We start from the raw sequence: 18159 nt of genomic DNA, 5'->3' as shown, positions 1-18159 counted from the left end.
CCATTACAACGCATGCCATTACAACAAATTTCCATAAACTACCATTACAACGCATTCCATTACAACGCATACTACCTTTACAACGCATACCATTACAACGCATACCATTACAATGCATAATTGGTAAGTATTGGATAGTATAGGGGTATAAATTACTATTCTAACTCCAGGGGGGTGCAACAGTAGGGTAGGTGTTGATAGTGTAGTGGTAAAAACTACTATTCTAACTCCAGGGGGTGCAACAGTAGGGTAGGTGTTGGATAGTGTAGGGTTAAAAATTACTATTGTAATGGTATGCGTTGTAATGGTATGTGTTGTAATGGCATGTGTTGTAATGGTATGCGTTGTAATGGTATGCGTTGTAGTGTCATGCGTTGTAATGGTTGCGTTGTAATGACATGCGTTGTAATGGATTTTACGTTGTAAAAGTTGTGTTGTAAACGTTGTTCCCCATGTAGTGGCACACTGCATTCAGTAAAAATCCTCTATTGGTGCTACTATGGTATGAAGCGAAGTATGTGGTTTGAATGAATGTGAAAAGAAGTGTGTAGTATATGATCCACCAAAGGATACTTTGATATCTTTATCGTGTGTACAGCGCCAGCTTCCTACAGCAGGTGTGCTAATTATCTTTGTTTTTCTAGCATTCTGAGCTTGAATTTTCAGGACATTCACATGGAATGGTAATTCCGTAGAAATGTCTTAGACAATTTGATAATTGATGTTGTTTTCTTCGGGAGCAGTAAAGATGGGAGGAGGACAGTCATTAACCTACATGGCTTTTTAAGTCTGGCTTGACAACACAACTGCCACCTGACCTTATGTGATCAATAAAAAAGGAGCTTTGAGAGTCCTACTGAGAGGGGGGCTTATGCACCATGCCCACATTGGTCTTCCTGAGAACAGGATTTGATTGGCCTGAACTTGTGCGCTTTCACTAAAAAGACTGCATATATTGCACTTTTTGGCTTGTGATAATGTTGATACTCGATACAGCAGATCAGAGCTGGTTATTGTGGCAAGCCAAAGACCATGGCTACAAGCAAAAAAACATGGTTACAGGCCAAAGAACGTTGCTACAGGCCAAAGACCGTGGCTACAGGCCAAAGAACGTTGCTACAGGCCAAAGACCATGGCTACAGGCCGGATCTGTTTATAATGAAAAGTTGTGATAAAGACACTAGGCCTGGCATATTTATTGTGAAAAGCATATGTTAAAGTCAATAGGCATTTTGCTCCTAAATGCCTCCTTTTTATAAATGTGCTTTACAGCACGTTTATATATTTGGAATTTACCTCTCCATGATGGATGCCCACCATCTTGAAATGCTAATTGAAAAAAATATATGTATCATTGGGCTGGTAAATAGTTCTTGCTTTTTTTAATGCTGTTTAGCATCAGGAAAAATATATATCTATATATTTTTTCGGCAGATGTTCAGTAATTGAGAAAAGTATTGGCAAAGCCAACCTATCAGCTAATGCTTTTCAAAGGTGAGACGTATTGGCTTATCCAATGCTTGTTGTGAAAAGCATGTGTTAAAGACGTAGGGCCCAATTCCGATCCTGTTCGGAAGGCCTCCGCATCGGATTTGGCTTTTACGGTTCTGATTCATAGCCTTATTTCCCGACCGACTCATACACAGGTTCGAACGACCAACTACAATGCAAAGATCGTGCACGCATTGACCAAATCGTTTCCCAACCCATTCCCATCCATACGACTCATTCGTAGATGAATTGTGCCACGCAATGGAGCTGGATTCCGAGCGAGCAAGTACGATGCATGATTCGGACAGCCTTCAGAATTTGATATGTCCAGATAAAAAAAAGCTGACGAAATCATTCTTTGGGGGCCCCTAGCACGCCCCCCTTCACCTGGAACCCTCCAAATCAGGCTCGTGGTGGGTCCCATGTGGACCCCTTCCCATGCATGTACAGTGTGGTGTGCACCATGGATTGTCTGCCACAGGGTGTATGCTTTTCCCCACCACCCCTTTTTATGTCGATCCTATAGTGACAGCGCGCATGCGCTGCTCGCTTAGTGAGGCATGCATTATTCAGTATGGAGTGGAAGCTGTGCCCATCTTTTTCATTGGCTTGTATCTTTGTTGTTCCTAAATGCTGCCTTCCTATTGGTTTTAGGCTTATTAGTCCCTCCTTATGATGGCCATGTCGTCATTTTGTATCCTTCCAGGGCTACTGGCCCCTTTGCTTCCAGTGTTGCACAGTATGTTTTCTTTACATTGTGTGCACTATTTTCTTCCCGTGCCTTCCACCCCCACCCCCGCAGTCCGTGCCTTCATGCCACCACTCCGGTTGTCCGTGCCTTTGGGTCAGGCTTATCTGTGTCCCTGCGTACTCATTTCAGACTGATTTGCCATCATTTTCCTCCCTTAATGATGATTGGGAACTGGATGTGAAGATTCCTCTTAAACTCCTCATAACTTTCTGGCGGCGGTAGGTAGAACTTATCATAAAGGTGAAGGAGACCTATCAGCATGCTGTGTCCGACCAGAGGCTTTTTTGCTGCTACAATGAATAGGAAAAGGATGGCGAATCCAAGAACAGACAGAAGTATCCGCTCCTTGCGACATGGGTCTAAATCCTGAGGCTCCATTTGCCAATGCTGAGGGGTAAGACACATCATAAACCATCATCTGCGTGAGGCAGCTCAGCTAGGTCAGGTGTGCTGGAGGTGGGGAGCGGTCCGGGGAGGTTTATGAAGGGGACACTGACTGCTCATCCAGTTACTTGCCAGTGAGCACAAAAGGCCCCCCTGCTGCATCATTTAATTCACTACCATCATCAAGGGAGCCACATTTCTCTCATCCCAGGGTGCTATCTTAACAAAGGCCAGCTCTGTCTACAAACCTGGATGTTTGAAGATGTTGTTTGTTTTAATGTAATTATTTGGGGTTGTTCACAAGTTTGTACAGATCTCTTACCTCTCAGAAACATTACTTCTGTGCTAAGAAGGTGTAAGTCTCTTTCCAGGAAGGGAAAGTAGTGCTACCCCTTGGTAATGCACAGCGGTGTAAGAGAAATGGCTTCTTCGGAGAGAAGATTACGCTTTTACCCTGAAAACAAAATATGCCTTTTCACATTTCCACCACGCGGGCTCCTGCGGATCGAGGCCACAAGTGCGCTGCACAAGAGTTTGGTACAAGTGCTGCAGGGCAAATGGAAATCTTCTACTGGGTGGATTTCCACAGCACAGTCCCCGGGGTCCCCTGGAAGGAGTACATTTGTGCACATAAGAGACGGATGCCTGCCGTAGGGCGCTCCAAGCACCCTCTGTGAGCCAGTCCACGTCTTTGTGTCAATGTTTGAGAACATCTGAGCTGCCTTGCTCCGCCTGGTGCTCTCCTTAGGTACACCCCGGAGGCGCCTAGAGGCCTTCTTTGGAGCGTAGAGGAGCTAAAACTCTTATTATGGGATTCAAGCTCTGGGCCCACCATGGCTGGATTATTGTGAATGAAATGCAGCCTGGATTGTTCTCCGACCTGGAGATTGCATGCCCTCCAGATGTGAGTAGTTAGTCGTGAGGAAGTGGTAAAGAGAGGAGTGTCCTCCTTTCACACATTTCACAGGTGTTGCTCTTTTGCCGCCCCTCGTGTAAGTGCACTATACTTCTTCTGTACCTTGCTGGTCGCAGAGACAAAAGGTTTGCCTCCATTGATCTGATCAAACTACAATATGTGGCTGATTCTCAACAGTAGGCCACATGGGCTCCTGGGTAGCAACTGGACTCCTCTCACTACTGTACAGGAATACCGACTGAAGATTCCATCTTCCAAAGAGAAACTGTAAACACAATGAAATAATCCTGTTGAAACAAACTACAACTATACAATTAACAAGTACAGACATCTCAATTTGAAAGTCTGAAAATGTCTATGTGCACATGCCACAGATTGAGTCATCACTGAGTTCTACAAAACATGCTGAGCTGCCAAGAATTGACTGGACGCCATTTGGCTACCTCATACATTATGTCAATTTCTCATCATATTGAAGTGAATGTGAACTGCCAACACCACCTCTCCCTTTCAAGCCACAAGCGTATGCTCTCTATTTTTTGCTGAAAGAGACATACTTTGTTGTTCCTTTTATACATCGCTGGGTTACAATTTGATTACTTTTCCTAATTCTCTGGATTGATTTTGTAACTGTCTGTTTCCGAATTCTGAATGGACATTAGCACCCAGAATGCTGTGCAGTGCATCTAGTCAACTTAGGGCCAAATGTATCAAGGTACCAATTTGAGATTCTGTAATAGTGATTTTTAACAAATCGCTATTTCAGAATCGCAAATTGGTATGTATCAAGAAAATTGCAATTTTTTAGCGATTTCTTGATACTCCTTAATTGCGAATTCGCAAATTGCGAATTTGCAATTAAGGAATACTTCCCATGCATTTCTATGGGCCAGGAGGCCCATAGGAAGGAATAAGAATTTATTCGCAATTTGTGATTCGCAATTTGCTAATCGCAAATTGAGAATAATTTCAAGAGTGCAGGGGTCTCCAAAGGACACCCTGTTGCACCCCTGAAATATGCATGGGTGCACATGTGGCGCACATACATGCCCTAAGGGAATGTATGTGTGTTACATGGCACTTTGAAAAATGAAAAAATGTGCATTTTTCAAGGGATTCGCAACTTGCGATTTCTTAAGGCCATTTAGCAATTTTTTTTGGCTTCTTACACTGCATTTAAGGAATCGCAAAATTTGCGATTCCTTCAATGCAATCGCAAAATAGGGAATTGCAAATTTAGCGATTCCATATTTTGCATGCAGATTTGTGTGATACATACCATTTTGCGAAAATGCATTCGCAAACGATGAAATTCTGCGAATTTTGGCGTTTGCGAACTCATTTGGGCATGATACATATGGCCCTTAATTCTTAAACCATATGCATCATCACACCGGGAATTAAGGGACCCTGGTGAACATTACAGCAGTTTCAGTTCCTGAAGGAATTGTGTGGGACAGGGTATCGTATGATGTGTATGGTTCTAGTGAACTCTTTCAAATTCTTTATTTGTTTAAAATGTCCTTAAATGTTATCATCACCTCATTAGAGGTGATGATACAATTTAAGAACATTTTCTCTGATGATTGGGACATTGGAACTGTGCATAATTTTCTTGCAGATCTTGAGCAATGATATGCATTTTCTAATGAGGAATTGTATTATGGTTCATCTTATTATGAAGTCATGTTCTGTTATCAACGTTATGGTCGCCATTTGTTACACAAAGCTAGTGTCCGGCACGCTGTTTATAATTACACACAATGGGAACATTGCCCAACATCGCTAAAGGGTAGTTCAAAACACATTTGCGCAAACGTTTGCTTATTTTTCTGTTTTTGACACATCAGACCCAGCCTCTTATTATTATAGGCTTGCACCAACACCAGCAAAGAAAAATATACTAACGAACACTAAGCTGATATACTCTGCTTTCTTTATTTCCGAACTGTCTGTACAGGGTTTCTACTTTTGGAAAGACACGATAGACACAAAATCTGTCTGGGGACAAAATCATATGGCAGAGAACTGAGGCCTTAATTAGAGCGTGGCCCATACCATATCAAATGATTTCCTGAATAAAACAGTGCAACACACTTCCTGTCTTGGAATACCCAAGATTAAGGATTTGAACATGCTCCTTTCTCATACTTTGAGAAATGGCAGCATCGAACACACTTTAGTGAGGATACACCAGAATGATACATAAGGGTTCTTTTATTTCATCAGATCTCAATTGGAAGGGCTGGTTGGTTTGGCCTGAGGAATGAACGGGTGTCAATCTAGATTCCTGGGTAACACCAATGGGTTTAGGATCAATAGGCCTGATCAGCGATATGTGCAGATAGAACACTCGGGATGGTGATGTCATATAGTGTTGGGTAGTTATGCCTTGATTGACTACAAATGTCAACACTCTCAGGTGAAGCAACACTTGTCCCTTCTTTCTGATGACATGGATCTCAGGGATTATTATTAGGCCCCGGAACCGAAATCAAAAGCAGTTTTTGTACAGAATATACAACGAGCTGTGAAAAAGTTTGCACCAGGAAGATGCAGAAAGATTGCGTAAGATTGACAGGGTTAATTTAGAAAAGGCTTTGGCTGTGGTTGACAAAGGTATGACCACATTTGCATCGATAAGTTATTCTCTGGGCAACATAGTGTCTTCCGCAATTGACACATCTATTTTACAACAAGGACTTTACATTTATGGCCAATTGTAATATTGAGCTGAACGTTACAAATGTTATGTTTTGCCCACTTGCCATGGCATTATATCAACAGTACAAATCTGTTTTCAGCATACGATTGAATGGAAAGAAAGATAAAAATGGCACACAGAGAAGCAAAATATATCATGATGCACATTGAAAAATTAGACCAATTACCTTCCATTGTGGCTGAGACAGCATCCACTGACTGGATAATCCATGAATATATCACCCTAACAGTCATGACTTTCCAATTCGAATATTGTCTCCAATACCAACAGGTGGGCAGATATGAAGCGCTAGGGTAAGTTTACGTGCATGAGTTTTGGGAATTACCGTTCAGGTTTAGATGGAGGAATGGGGACATAGAGGTTTTTCTTAGTGGCTCCAACAGTCTAGATGCTTTAAGTTGGTCCTTAGTTTGCAATGACATTTCTCTCCACGGGGCATGCAATGCTTTTTTAGTGAACTTGTCTCACTATCTGAAGGGTTCTCCAGCTGCAGTGAGTCATCCTGTGTTCAGGCTGCTCTCAAAGAGGTGTTATTTGGTACTGAATGATCAAGGTTGCTGAGGGATGGAACCAGGAATTACTTATCTAATGATGGTTAATTCCATTGTGATTTGTTGTACACAAGTACTGTTTCCACCTGCCCGCACAGTTAGGGAGGCAACGCTGTGGCCTTAACATTTTTTTGAAACATACAGCTTGATTCCCTGAGCAGATTGAAAGTCATGCTTTTTCAAAATGATGTGGGTTTAACTTTCAACAGAGTGACGTTTAATCTCCAGATTGCAAGGTCCTCATCTGAGATACGGACACAACTCCACACTAGATTTCCTCTGCATTTTGGGGAGATGGTCCATCATAACTCCAACATATCTGATACAAAGGGAATAGTGCACTTTTTAAAATGTATTGGCTCAGGTCTAGTTAGCACCTTCCAGACCATTTATGAAGTTACACCATCTTTCTGACACTCAGTGTTGAAAAGCGTTTTTGGAGGCCTCACACATGTCCTGCTAATTGTTGCGGGAATCCTGATTTTACTGTATCTGCTCCGCAGTGGACGTACCAATTCAACTCGGAATAAAGACAGCACTGCTGGTGCTGCATTGCCATGAGCACAAGGCACACTGCTTCAGCACACCTCGGCTTCAAGAATTGAATGACCACTGGTCCTTATCCTTCAGGCCTATCTGGTTTGACTGCATAAAACCTGTCCTCCTCTGTCTGCTTTGCATCCATGAATGCGTTCTGGATATATGTCTCAGATGAAAATTGGTTGTGCCACTTGACATTGATGTACTGAAGAACCCCTTAACCCCTTAATTGCTGCCGTCGGCCAACGGTCGTCACGGCCACTACCTCCCCAGTGCTGCGCACGACCGTTGGACGTCCATTCAGCACTAGTTCCAATGGACAGCGCAGCACTGGGGAGGTTTATTTACAAGCTCTAAAGGGGTTAATGGCCCATGTGCATTGTTGCTCCTGTGTTCTCCATTGATGATATATGCTTTCTTAGTACCACCCATGGGTTGCTTCAGCTCCTTGTAATGTGAACAACAGCTCTGCAGAAACCATTTGGGACACAACACCACATTATCTGCTTCTGTCTATTAATCTTGCACCTCACATATTTTATACAAGGCTAATGTTAGTTCAATAAAGGAAAACGTCCCACTCTGTATTCCCTGTAGTCATCTCTGAGAGTAAGTAAGCACGAGTGACTGTTCGAAAGACTTTGTACTGTGTCCACGATCCCTGAGGGGTCAAGGTGGTCAGGTTCAGTAGTTCCCAGAAACCATTCGCTCCCTGGTAAGGTTAGGGGGGCTTTCGGTGGCACTGTGAGCCAGTTGGTCTATCAGCCGACATATCCTGCAAGGGTGTCTACACACCAAACCCCTAGTTTATGTTGTCAAACAAATGCGCAGGTCCTACCGATTAGTAGGAACTACACGACAATACTGGGTACATTAGATCTGCAAATGCCAAATATATGGACCAATTTATTCTGTTTCTCATGCATGACACTCTGCATGCTCATATCTCCTCTTACCTAATAGGTCAGTTGACATTATTAATCCTTGATACAGAGGGTGGGAGACTGACCTCTAAGCTCTATTTGGCGTGCATGACCGTGAAACCAACACAGGATTGAAAGATTAGGGAGAAATGTGGACATGATTAAGGCCACCCACTAACGGACAAGGAGTTGTATTACTGCTGTTTGCAGGCAAAGTTGGTATCCCCAACCACAAGCATAAACTTCTTAATTTTACATTCTTACACAGGGCATAAGTCATCCCAAGCACTCTAGACATGCTTAACCCCAAGAGATCCTCCAGTGCCCACAGTTTATATGGACTTTGCACACTTGACCTAGACATGTTCACATATAGTCACACATTGAAGGCGAGGTGTTTGGACACCTTTCTTTGATGACAGAGACGGAGCTTCAAACAGACCCCATCATGGCGCTTCTGGGCTATCTGACAGATGTGTCAAAGAATGTTTGTAGATTGACTGCCATAATGTTACTGTCGGCTAATATGGAAATATGATAGTTTGGGGTAGTGGTATCCGTCCGACTGTAAAAGCGTGGCTAACTAGTATGATATAATGTGATATGATGAGCAATGCATTTTGGACACTGCAGCCATCTGCCTCTAGGCCAACTCTTAACTCAGATGCCTTGACTGAAAAACTGACATTGTTCTCCTGTGTGACTTACACATCCTGTGCTCTGTGGCCCCATTGTTTATCGATTGGCCCCATGTTACTACTGCATAAGCTTGACTTGTTCTGACAGGTGTAACTTGAATTGTGTGTCCTGCTGGTATTTGACTACTTTAATGACCCTTCTAGACATTCTAGTGTACTAAATGTATTATCAGTCTAACACACTTTATAATGATTGTTATTTGTGCTTCTTCTTCTTCTGGAAAATAATAAATGCTTTCGAAAAAAAAAAATATATATATTGGTTATTACCAGGAAAAATAGATACTGGGACATAACACGCTGCTGGAACCCCTTTTCCTGAAGAACTCAGCAAACCAGTTCCAATTGGACTATCCTGAACCTTCTACTGGAGTGAGTCTTGACTCACAAGTGCTGGTCCAAGTACCCTTGGCTGGGCAAAGTATATTGCTCCTGAAATCCTGAAAATGCTGGGACTTATAAGCTTTTTGGCTACAATGACCTCTGGCATGCAGAAACAAGCTTGCCAAATAAACCCACTGAAGATGCAGTGCCGTTGGGCCAAAGATTGAGGTTGCTCCAACTCCCTCGGAGCATTTCTGCAGCAGCAGATCCATTTCAGTGGGACTTCACAGGGAGGTTATCAGGCTTAATGAAGCCCTACGTAGCTGCATCTCACAGCCTTGTCCCACCAGAGGAGTCCGAGATCCAAAAAAGTGACTACGTCCGAACATAGAACTCTTCAGAAGTGGAAGGTGCCATAAGAATACAGCCATCGAGGTACCTTCCTTGGGTGTGCATCTTGAATTGCTCTTGCTCTGAGCTTTCCCGCCAAAAGTCAGTGGCTTCACCAGGACCTCATCCAACAGCTATGTGGCCTTCTGCGGCTCTTTTAGGTCGCAGTCTGCTGCCTTGCCCCACTGAGAATTTTTGACGTCCATTTCAGAGACTAAGACAGAAAGTAAAATTGCTGACCAGGTTGAACTTAGTTCTTGTAACTGACCCATGCTCCATTACAGAGTCTTAAATCGCATCTAGGTCTCAGTCAAGCACAACCAGATAACAGAGGCTAGCTCTTAATGCTTTTTGGCTCAATTTTTATCGAAAAGTAAAAAAACTTATATCTGGTTCCCCTTTTTGAATATCTATTTGTGTTGGTGTCATTTTGTTTATTAAAATATTCTCTATTTATATATATAGGCGTAGGTTTTTTATTATGTTGTATTTTCAACTTTAAAAACTCTTTTTTGAGCTTCTAAATGCTTTACACATTTTATTAAGTTTAGCCTGTCTGCTCTGGCCTACAGCTGCCATGGTTTGAACTCTGAAGAGTTACTGAAGACTTTACCGGACCTAACCATTATAGTGGTATTATAACACATGGTGGACCTCCATCCACCCCAAATAATAATCCACTTTCTCCCCCTCTCCCACAAACCAACTATTGAAATCATACAATTACAAATGTGTACAAAATTACTGTTGACAAAACAATATAAACCTCAATGTAAACCCCTGCTCCAAGGGCCTAACAAGAATTAACACACTGCAAATCCTCACCTTGAGGGTTTGTCATAGTTTATAAGAAAAACAACCCTGTAAGTAATCTGTGAGATTTAATGTAACAAAAGACTTCTCTGCAGACTACATCATAGTGTAATTACAATATATTCCTAAATGTTTATCAGCTTTAACATATGCCTACAAAATACATAGGTCAGACCTTCTTGCTAGATTTTCAGCACAAATCAAGGCCCCTGAGTATTGGGCCTCCGGTCCATCCATAACATAAAGGGCCAGATGTACAAACATTAGGAATACTGAATTCCTAATTGCAATTCTCTCTGAATCACAAATAGGAAATCAGTATTCCTACTGGATGAAACTCGTTGAGTTTCATTTAGGGATTACTTGTGGGTTGTTAATCGAGCTGGCTTGTGAATATTAATGAGGTAGGTCACAGTAGGAATCACAGACATCACAGGGATGGTGGCATGGTGAGGTCAGGAGACCACCATGTCTGAGATTGCTTTTCAATTGTTTAAGTCTCTCCTAGGCAGAACTTGCACTGTGTCTTCGAGACATGCTGTATTCAGGTATGGACATTAAGATCATCCCATTCTCCACCGATCTTTCCAATTGGCTGCTCTTTCTGTCCTTTGTAAATGATGGCTTTTGAATTGTGAAGAGGCTTAGTAGTCCCTCCTTAGCACCTCCCTCTCTTCTGTTGTTACCTCCAGTAAGGACAGACCCTCTTACATGTGTCCTTACATTCTAGCTTTCATTAGCAGTTAGGGAGCACTATTACCTTAATTCATGTCTTGCTGAAGCAGGTACGACACAGCGCATAACAAAGGCTCTACTTCTTGTTTGTATTTCCAGTATGCCATGCCCTGCAGTCCCCAGACATCCCCACTACATAATGTGTCTAGGCGGCCGCTTTCCTTCCAGTTCACTTGTTTTACCTTTTTTCTGTCACAGTGAGATCTTACTAGGGCTGAAGTTGTTGTTTTGTGGCCTGCCGGGTGGCTCAGCGAGTTGAACGCTCTCCGCTGACAAATGCAGAAATCGTCCAGTGACTGAGGTTGAATCCATACAGAGCTTAAGCTCAGTACACATCCCTAAGAGTTGGCAAGGCTGCTGCTTCTTGTAACACACACCTGTGAGCAGGTATCTTTGTGCGGTGCTTTGACAACTTTTAATAGATTCCCTCCAATCTTCATCACTTCCAGCTTCTGCCACAGTTTTTCCAGCTGCTGACATTGAAACTGAGACACGCCAAGTTCAGTTGTATGAGCACCTTCATGTGTGTTCTGCAGTCAGTGATGGTGTGCTCAACCTCTGTATTTGGTTCAAGAGATAATTTTCCATTCTATGTCACTGCTCTCTACCAATCTCTTCTAAATAACTCATTAACAATGTATTCTGAATTGATTTGGGAATGTGTATCTAACAAGGAGACTCCAGCATGTAAATTGTTGTAGGCCAAGCTTAAAGGAGTGGTTGAACGTTTCACATGTGGTGGAAGGTAACTTGACAGGTATGGATGTGACCTTATATGTGTTATATATGAAAAACAGAAGCAGAATAAATAGTGGACTGTCTGGTTACACAAACATGTAAATACCCACAAATTTATATTATTCAAAATTCATTTTTCATTCAATTAAGTTGTTTGTATTTAAAAGAAGGGGAAGGGAGGTTGTACATTCATTAATAAGATCAAAGTTTTTATGTCATTCTCTTGTTGTGGCAATTGTCAAGTGATGCAATTACATATATACAGTATAGTCAGTGATCTATACATACATAATCTTTTCAGTCAAGTATACATATTCATATTGCACATTACAATAGATGTAAAAGGAGGGGGAAAGGTTTGATTCATATTCATATATCTCTCATGGCTAATAATATAGTCTCTACATGTTTCGGCTCAGTGCCTTCATCAGGTAGCCATATAATTATGAGACCTTGTACAAGGATCATATAAACAATTCTACTGTGATTGCTCGCTGATGGTATCAGCTAATAGCATTGACTTCAGGGCAGGATCCTGTGCATTCACCTTGCACATTTAGTTGATAGGGACTTAAGGGGTGGTCTCTCTTAGAGCAACGGAATTCCTGAAAAGATAAAAGTGAGAAAGATAAGTGGAGCCCGGCATAGCGTGGTGACTGGATAGTGCGGCACACGCTAAACGAATACGGAGAAGCTCACCGCCTAGCTCATGCTGTGCTGCCGGACTGATCCGAGTGAACGGAAGCCTCCGTATGCCTCAGTCAAGTAAGGCGTTTAGCCGTGACATTGGATATGGAAAGTTTTTTTTTTTTTGTGTTACGCATGCCCCTGTCTGCCAGTACTAGGGTGTGTATGTGTGAAGTGGTGCATGTATATAGCTACCTTAATTCCTATTGCTTGTGTCAATGAATGCCTGTACCTGTGCTTTCACTAAATAGAGATATTTGTTTAGCGTGAACCCCGCCGGGAAGCACTAAAGAGCTGATCCTTGGTTGTGGACCTGCACCATGAAACAAGTGCAAATAATCCTGCATGTATGTTTGATGACTGCATGCTAGGGTTCCTGTGTTTGCATATGACCATATGTGTAAAGAATGACAACATTTTCCTCTATATGTGTGTATGTACTTGTGTTTCACTGTCCCTTTGTGACAAGATATTACACAAAACAATAATCTTTTGCATTTGTGAGCATGTTTTGTGCCTTTTCATATTCACTCTCCTCCTAGTCTTTCACTATCTTCTACATACACAACCACAGCCTCTTCATACATACATAACATTATCTCCCCTTCTATCTCTTTCTCACATATTATTTATACCATGTTGTCTACAGTTCATTCACCACTTTATACACAAGTTACCTATCCCTCTCATTCTTACTTTGTATCTATTTTATACAGCTCTCACCCCTATCTATTCACCATACCACATATTTACACTACACAAATACACTATATACCACACAATTTAACCACATATCCACATCTAAAAAGTGTAAAGCAAACCACAAAAAAACACTACAAACAACATATATCCAATTCACTACAAATGACTAAAAATAAATAAATAACAAAAGCATGTACAATGCCAAACACTCAAACTTTCACAAATGTGAGCCCCTTTGCATTGCAAATGCTTGTTTATTATAATGCAGTCCATTTTCTCAAAGGAAAGCAGGATACATTATGAAGAAAATGAAACTTTGAAGTTTTTTTTTAAAGAGTAAGCAGTGGTCCGTGTGGCCAATACCTGGTTTAAAAAAATATATATATTTGCATTCTCAAAGTACTTTTATTTTTTTAATTTGGAAGAGAGAGTTCAGGTACTTCTCAGCTCTGCTGCAATACTTTTAGGGGCAGAGCATGTGCACCTCTCAGTAGCAAATGGGTATTCTGGAATAATGGGTATGTATACTATATCAAGAACTTATAAAATAACCAGACTTATTGGCTATGCTAGTGCTTGTGAGTAAATGTATAAGTTTCAAACCCCTCCTCACCCTCCAGCAGGTTCAACTCTCTCCTTCTCTCCTCCCTTCCAGCCTGGCTCTGCGTCTGGACCCCGGGGGCGGCGGGGCAGGTGCCCTTTGCAGGTCGGGTCACAGCTCTGGTGGGACAGACGGCCATCCTTGATTCTCCAGCAACTAAGAATCTACTATCTTTCTCCTGGTACAAAGGGCCAAAAGTCTCTACCCCAGAACTGATCTTCAGTTTTCTACCTTCTGGCGCCGGACAGTTAAATGGACCCCAGTACACGGGCCGGGAGACCGGCTACGTCAACGGGACCCTGAGCATCCGAGCCCTGCGGTTGAACGACACCGGCAACTACACAGTGAATGCATCACCAAATCTTAAACTACCAGAAACAGTCTATAAGGAGCTGCGAGTCCTCGGTGAGTGGCCACACCGGACAGGGGCATTTCTTCTTCTCCCATAATTTATTTATTTTGGTGTTTCTTATAATATTGTAAAAGAAAGCTAAGCAGTAGTTTTACACTAAGAGTTTGGAAAAATCACTGTAGTGCTTACGTTATGTATTTTTCTGAAATGGAGTTGTTTGTTGCAGTGTTTGGGTGTTGGCAGTGCGCGTTTCACAATGCAGAGCCCGCTGCAGAGAATCGCCCCCTCTCTTTCTACCAGATTTGTACATTAGCCGGAGTCACAGACTGTCTTTACCTCAAGGATTGGAGGGTTGCATTTGCTTGCAGTGATACTCTGTGAAATATTTCTGGAAAAGATCCTAGGTTGCCTTTCACCCTTTAAATTGTTTTTTTATCTTCACAATTTTCGAACACTGGCGACATTGTTCGGGGTCGTTTTGGATAACGTGTATGGCTGCGTTACTGGTGAACTGGCTACTGTGAGGGTTATCCCAGGTGCCACCTGACCAGGAAGGGAGGGAGGAGTTCAGGTAAGTGTCCAGAGCTTGTTGCATGGAGGGTCGGTGCAACTTCTGATGGAGAGAGTTGGAGAAAGGCTCCAGGGGTGCCTGGCTACATGAGTTACAGTTGTGTTGATGGAGAAGAAGTTGGGGAGGTCACGAAGACAGAAGAGAGATTCTTTTAAGCTGGTACACACCGTAATGTTGCCACGGGTCTTTGATTGGCACACAATGAGGAGGTTTTGTTGACAGGTCATAGATAAGTGGGCACCTAGATTTTCATCATGAGTAAACATACATTGTTAGCTTAAGGTGCCAGTCAAGGGAAGGGCAGTTCTGAGGGCATTAAGGGACATCGGAGGATACATTTGTTTTCTGCAGGAGAGTCAGTTGATCAGAATGGATTTAGGTCTGCTGAACTTCAGATGGGTCCCACAAGGGTTTCTGACATCGTGAATGGTGAAAAAGTGGGGGCGGCTAAATGAATATATAGTACAATCTATTTTGCTACAGTTCTTTTGGTGGTAGCAAGGTCTTTGGATGTCAGAGAGGGCAATGGACATTGAAACTGATCAATTGGGGTGACTGGATCTGCTGAATCTAGAGCTGGACTATCAAGGATCTATGATATCACTTTACCTGTCAAATTTGGACAGGAGTAATTCCTTGGGGATGCCACCATGGAAATCATCAGAGTGGCGGAGGACGAGTTTATAAGAGAGACAGATCCTAATATAGGACATAGGCAGGTACTTCTGGATAGGGATGTGCAGAATTGCATTTTTTTCAGGAAAATGTTGGGAATTTCCATAAAAAAGTATACTTTTATTATGATATGTGATATTCATTATAAAATTGTGAGATACCCATAGAGGCTTTTAAAATGATATTCTGAGCAAGATATCTTGTTTGTGAATGAGGCTCAGGTAATCAAAAATGTGCCAACAATGTGTAATATGAAATTTGATAAATGTTGCATCATGTGAAAACTGGGGATTTTAACAACCTCCTTCTGGGGAACTATCACCGGCTGAGAGGGACTTGTTACGTTTATTGAGGCTCCCTAATGCCTGGAGAGACACATACGGTGATGAGACATGTTAAGGTTCATTCAGCAGCATGCTGGGTTTACCTCTACCTGGATCACTTTCTTATCGGTGCCTCTGTACGGGGTGGGGTCTAAGAGGATCTGAATGGATAGTTGATACAGTTGGATCAATTACTTGACACCAGAAACTTGATTTGAGGGCCCAGACTACTAACATTGAGCATTAAGACTTAACCCAACTGTACTAATAAAGGCACTGATGTCAGCAGAGGTGGATTAACAAATTACGTTTTATTTTCCTAATGAATTGAATACAGATCCTTAACATTAGCACGTCCTGGGATGCTGTCAAGGAGGTCATTGGAGGTACTTTTTTTGGGAGAAATCTTCCTAGTTAAGTGTAGGGTAGTTTGCATGATGCTTCAGACCCAATTGGTTGGTAAAGAGGTACAGCACAAGGATACCCTGTTCCCAAGGTATGGGGAAAGGATCTGGGTAGGAGAGAGTGAGAAATCACATTGGAACATTTGATAAAAGACACGGCAGGGCGGCTCCTTGTCTGCAAGCTTCAGGAAAACACTCTCTCTAATCATTTCTGAGATCATGGATAGGTATGCCTTCATATAGGTCTTCTTAAATACCAGAATTGTTGGAGGATCAAGCGTGGGGACAGAGTACAACCCTTCCTTCTTCCTCCATGCAATTCAACTAGATTTAAAGAATATTGATTTGTTTGCACAGAGGATTAAAACCTAAGTAACTTGTTGGCATTGTAGAAGATAGTGTGAATTTTTGCGTGCTGTCATGTAGATATCGGATATGACCATCCAATATAATTAGGGTGGTCTCAGCATCATTATTAACTGATACTTGTCATAGTGTTTTATTTTTAGATACTTGCATGAAGTTTAGAATGTTTAAGGTTGCTGTACCATATCTTGATTTTATAAAGCCATTCTGACTAACATGGTATGTCATGGCTCAGAGGAGAGAGGAGGACCCACATCTCTTCCTGGAATCTAATCCTGGAGGAGCTGGAGGGCATTAGAGCAGAGAGGGAGTTTAGGCTGCAGATTGCTAAGCTCAACTGTGGAGGAAGTTCCTTCAAAGAGGGCCTCAGAGGGGAGGAGGGCAGAGCCGGGAGATATCCCTGGACAAGGAAAAAGGATGAGCTTGTTGATAGAGATTGAACAAGACTATTAAAGGGATGGTTATGGGCCCACTTAAGCCAGTGAGACATAAGTAGGATGTTGTCTTAAAATGCCAGGTTTCTGCCTACAGGCAGGTGCCATAGAAGGAACTTGGGTTTAACCCATTTGAACTCCTATCTGACCACCCTGTTAGGGGACCTCTCAGTTTGGCGAGGAAGGGGTAGGAGTTAGCTACCAAAATGCACTTCACAGATGCTGCTGGCTCTCAGAAATGGGATGCAGCACTGGATCTAGCCAGGATGTTATGAAGCTAAGGTATGACCAAAGAGGCCACTCTGGTCGAGTTTCAACCTGGACAAAAGGTGTGGGTTATGGAGCCAGTGGAGTCCAGGGCCTACTCAGGCACTTATCAGGGTCTTATGAGGTGAAAGACAGGATGGGGAGGTCACCTACCTGGTGGATCTCAAAACCCCCAGGAACCCCTTAAGGCCACTCCATGTCAATTGCCTAAAATCGCATTATGAAAGGCTTGAAGTCACCATACTCCAGGTGAAGGATGAGGTGGAAGAGAAGATTGAACCTCTTCCTGACCTCCTATCTTCCAAGGAGGAGGATGGGTCAGTAGAGCTTGTCAACTTCTCTCCTACCCTGACCCCAGAACAGCAGAGAGACTGTTGCCTTTTTCTGGAGAAGTGTGCCTCACTGTGTTCCCTCACCCCTGGGTCCACAGATTTGTGTACCCATGACACCGGCACAGGGGACATTATGTCTGTGAAGAATAACATTCCCAGGTTATCTGACAGGTGAGGGCTAGTTTTAAGGAGGATGTTTCCAAAATGCTTAGCACTATAATAGTACCTGACCCAGCCCAGTGATGCTGGTACCTAAAGTTGCCCCCACGGGTGCCACCCTAGAACTAAGCGTCTGTCTGGATTATAGAGGGGCTCAACTCAGTTACCAAAACTCGTACTGACCTCACCTCATCCTCTGAGCTGAGTAGCTCAAATGCAGGCTGGGAGCTGCCAAGTTCCTGAGTACTTTTGATTTGACATTAGGATTCAGACAGTTTGCCCTGAATAGGGGGGCTAAACAGAGGTC

At 42.7% G+C, this 18159-nt stretch overlaps 1 long non-coding RNA gene across 1 annotated transcript in view; it reads left to right on the top strand.

Annotated features, from left to right (window-relative positions):
* LOC144766572 (uncharacterized) overlaps positions 1-18159 on the top strand; it is a 110456-nt gene that overhangs the window by 25386 nt on the left and 66911 nt on the right. Inside the window, exon 2 of the long non-coding RNA XR_013597842.1 lies at positions 14024-14374. This is a non-coding gene — a long non-coding RNA (uncharacterized LOC144766572). The remainder of the gene's footprint in view (positions 1-14023; positions 14375-18159) is intronic.

This window comes from Lissotriton helveticus, chromosome 7, assembly GCF_964261635.1.
Source record: "Lissotriton helveticus chromosome 7, aLisHel1.1, whole genome shotgun sequence".
In the NCBI taxonomy this organism is placed as follows: Eukaryota; Metazoa; Chordata; class Amphibia; order Caudata; family Salamandridae; genus Lissotriton; species Lissotriton helveticus.
The sequence above is the reverse complement of the archived record's forward strand: the minus strand, read 5'-3'. Positions and strand labels throughout refer to the sequence as shown.